A 4,727-nucleotide genomic window follows, 5' to 3' on the forward strand; every position below is an offset into this window, starting at 1 on the left:
ATACTATTCAGCCGGCTGTACCTTCTAGGAAACCTACATTCGGCTATAAATACTCCAACACCTTGGAATGGTAAGGACATCATCTAATATCTCGTTATCTTATCTAGCAATCTCTTAATATACACTTATATTAAGAGCAATCTAGTCTGATTCTCACGCCGGAGGGTGGTCACAAGGAGGAACCCCCCCCCCCCTTCTCAGTGACGAGCTTACGGTGTCTGTTTTGCAGGTCATCTGAAGAACAACCTTCTCTGCTGAACCTCATCATCGTGGGAAACATTACTTAACCCCCAGATTATCCGTAATCTACCCCGGGTCACTTAGTGTTTCTTCACGTACTCAACGAATAGTTGATCTAACTTTGCATTTTAAAAATTTGTACACTGTGTCAAACGAACACGATCAAACATGGCATACATACACGAGTGTCTTAGTTGCTATTGAGACATCCAATGACCAACTATTTACAATATGTAAACGACATATGTTCTAGTTCAACTACCTATTATTTTTCTAAAATAAGACATATGAACCCAACACATACAATGACACCTTAAAGTTTATTTAGAACATCAAACACATTTACCGTTAGTTTGTGCTGGCTAACATAGTATATCTTACATTATGTTGTTCTTTAGCTGGATATATAAATATTCCCTCCGTCTCGGTCAAAGTGTCTTTGTTTGAAAAATACAAAGTTTAAGGTGGATTGAATGATTACTTTTTTTGTTAACCAAATGACAATAATGCCCTTGAAAAATGGGTCCACCATATTATTTATTAATGCTAGTTGTGTGTGGTTAAGGGTAAACTTGAAAATTGGCTAATAAATTTTGAAAGTAGACATTTGTAATGGGATAAATAAAAAAGAAAATATGGACATTTTTAATGGGACAGAGGGAATAATAAATAAACAAAAAGAGTAACTCTTGTAAATAAATAGTAGTTTAACAATAATTCCGGTGAAGGCATTAAGCAAAACAACTTATAAAACACATGCCTACTATTAAGAAAACTCAAAGTTGTCCAATGACTTAATGACAACTATAGACAACCAATTAAACTTTGAGCGCATACAATTCTAAATATTTGTTTAAGGTTAACGTAAACGTAAAAATAGGTCAAAACCCGCATCTATGTATTAAGTTAAATATTTCTAACCGTCACGACATCACTATCAAATTTATTCACTTTTTATAAATCTCTATTCATATCCATATAACTTAACCCAGGCGACTTTCATCGACAATCATACATTCTTTGAAAACTCTTAAATCAACGATGCACTTCTTTCTCTTTTCCCTCTCTAAACTTGCATCTTCTTTTCTGGGTGGCCCGTACCACCAGGGCCGTCTCCGAAAATTTAAATACCTCGGCCGAACCAAAATAAAAAGGTCTCTCCGAGAATTTAAATACCTCGGCCGAACCAAAATAAAAAGGCCTGTATGCCGTAATAAGTAATGAAATATATAAGCTATTTTTTTTTTCAAACAACGATTAACGTTAATTATTTATGGAAAATTGGAAATAGATAATCCAAACTTTTGTGTATTGGCCGATAATCTCACCTTTAAAAATCACTACCAACGGTCCAACTTTTCATCTATTTTTGTGTCAATGGACCTTACACTTAACATCGTTAATTTTTTTCTAAGTTTCAAACCAATGTTTTAAGGCTTTTGATCGGAAGAAGGATACAAGCCGACTGATGTAAAACTTATCTTGAAATGGTGATTCATATGATTTGATTTTTGTTAATTGGAAATTCAAACACCAGAATTGAAACACTGTTTAGTCGTTCGGATCACTGTTTCGAGATAAGTTTTACATCAGTCGACTCGTATCCTTCTTCAAATTAAAAGTCCTAAAACATCGGTTTTAAACTCGAAAAAAAAACTTAACGACGTTAAGTGCTGTTTAATGGATGTCCATTGAGACAAAAATAGTTGAAAGGTTGGACTATTGGTAGTGACTTTAAATGTGAGATTATTATCAGTCAATACATAAAATATGGGATTATTAGTTTCCCATTTGCCATTATTTATTTAGTTTTAAATTTAGCTTGGGCTAAATAGATTAGATGGATTATAGATAAAAATAGGTTTGGGTCCAAAATATTTAATATGATTAAGATCTATACCTATTTTATAATTTTTTTAAATATATATACATAGTATATGTAAAAAAATTTTGGCCCTCAAAATTCATGTGCCTCGACCGGCCGCCCGGTTTGCCCTACCCAAGGGCCGGTCATGCGTACCACGTAACACAACATATCCCTCTCTAGCTCCTTGCCATATCAACAATCTCTCATCTATATGCTCTTCATATATCGTGTATACCTGATGACTTGATTATAAACGAAGCCACGTTGATATTTTCTAAAGTTAAGGTCGATATTCAGATGAATTTGAATCGTGTCTTTAAAACGGGTGACAAAAACTTGCATTTTCTAAAGTTACTATGAACATGTGCTACACTTTTCGCATTAGAGAATAATATGTACTCTTTACACACTACAAAAAATAGCGGTATTTGTGACGGAAAAATCAATCACTGATACTAACAAATCAGTCCCTAATGGTTATCAAGGACTGATTTTTCCAGTCCCAAGTCAGCCTCCTATTCCTAGTCCTAAATAGTAGTTTTAGTGACTGAAAATCAGTCCCCATTGCATGGTGTCAACAGGGACTGACATTCAGTGTCCAATACACATAAATTCAGTCCTTAAACTGATCAATGGTACCACGTCATTTCAGTCTCCAATACATATCTTCTGTGAGTAAAAATCAGTCCCTAGTATTATGATATTTCAGTCCCAATTGCATTTCTTTAGGGACTAAAAATCAGTCTTCTAAGTCATGTCTATTTGTCTCTAATGCGTTTTATTGTATTCGTAACTCTATACCAGATTAATCCCTAAAAAGGTGTATTAGAGACCAGTTTTTAGTCTCTAATATCACAAATTTCAATCTCTAATAAAGTGTTTTAGTAACTAAAATTTGTTCTCTTATAACATGTCATTTTAGTCCTTAATAAGTTTTTTTAGTGACTGAAAAATAATCTCAACTACATTGCCATTTTAGTCTCGTATATCTTTTTATAAAGACTAAAATTTAGTCTCTAATAACAAAATGTACCAATCTCCAATACGTTTAATCAGATTCTGAAAATCAATCTCTAATATGCTCCTTCAGTACTATAAATCAGTCTTTGATATTATATTTAAATCTAATTTGGTTATTTTAGAGACTAGAAAATAGTTTCCAATAAAATCTTATTCGGTCCTTAATATGTATTTGCATTGTCTTAATTTATTTGCTTTTAGGACTAAAAATAGTCTTCATATATATTCATTTAACTGCCAATATCACAACATTGTAATGCTAAACCAACATTATCATAACTTTGAAACGCTTTAGACAAAAAAAAACAAAACAAAACAAAACCTGGTTCAGTATTTCTAAACATTAAAATGCTAGTAAATAAAACAAGTAATAAACCATAAAGAATAAGTCGCTAGCTAGATCAGGTCTTCGCTACCACTTTCATTGAGTTGTCCACTAGATCCATTTCCTCCATTACTACATTTATATAAGAAACATGCATATATTAATCTAAACTAAAAAGAGTTGAGCTAAAGCTATAAAAATTACTCACGAGCCGACCTCGAGCTTTATAAATAAGGATTTAAACAAACCGATCTAGATCTCTCTTTTGATAACTGAGCCAGGCGCCACTCCACTCGCTTACACCCCTAATCATCAATAAAAATATGCAAACATCAACCTTTTAGGTTAATTAAAATGTACCTAATAAATATTGATTTTAAAGAGAGGGTACCTTCTGAGAGATGAATGTCTCATAGTTGATGCTGCTGCAGTAACTGCTGCATCACCAATGGCTTTCCTCTCCGAGGTTAATACAAGCTAGGGTGATTCTTCTAGCAACTTTTGGTTTCTTCTCTGCAGAAGCAATGAAATTTAATACAAGTTCTGTTATTATAACACTTAAGCATCTCGTTTAATAAATGCTTTTTCAAATTCATTTAGAATGTAAAAACATGTTTCATGAGTGAAAATATTAACCTTTGTACTTGTATGTATACTGTAGTCACTCTCACCAAAGTGAAGCATTTCCATATGTGTAAGCAAGAACCTGAACACGCACAGTTAGAAATCAACAACATCGTTATAAGTTTCGTGTATTAGATGTAATTACCATGTACTTTAAATTAGATTATTATGAAAAAAAAAATAAATGCCAACAAGGAACTGTAATAAAGAATCACCTTATGTCGTCTGAACCTACTGCCGCCAAGTAACTTTCATGAAGATCAAAATCCACTGCAGATAAAAAAAAACATATACATTAAAGCATCTTTAAACGTAAAACAAACTCCATAATAATACTATCTAATGTTCAGAAAATGAACCTCAAAAGCTATCTTTTCAAGCAAAAAAATTACCAAATTGTGTAGGGGTATTCTCGTGATATGATTGCAAAGATCCCACAATTTAGCACCATCTTGAGCAATAATTAGATAATATGATACAAATATTTAGCGTGTTTCCAGCTAAGCAACAATTTACATGAGCCTTTTTTTACAAGACGTACAGCAAGGAAGTAAACGTGCGATGAATATGATATTGCAGTAACCGCCCAACACGCCCAGCGGTGCCGATTTTAAGAATGAGACCGTCAGGATGAAAAGCTGAATATGTATA

Source organism: Bidens hawaiensis, unplaced genomic scaffold (assembly GCF_021521415.1).
Source record: "Bidens hawaiensis isolate Kalapana, Puna unplaced genomic scaffold, B.hawaiensis_p1.1 tig00011798_1, whole genome shotgun sequence".
Taxonomy (NCBI): domain Eukaryota; kingdom Viridiplantae; phylum Streptophyta; class Magnoliopsida; order Asterales; family Asteraceae; genus Bidens; species Bidens hawaiensis.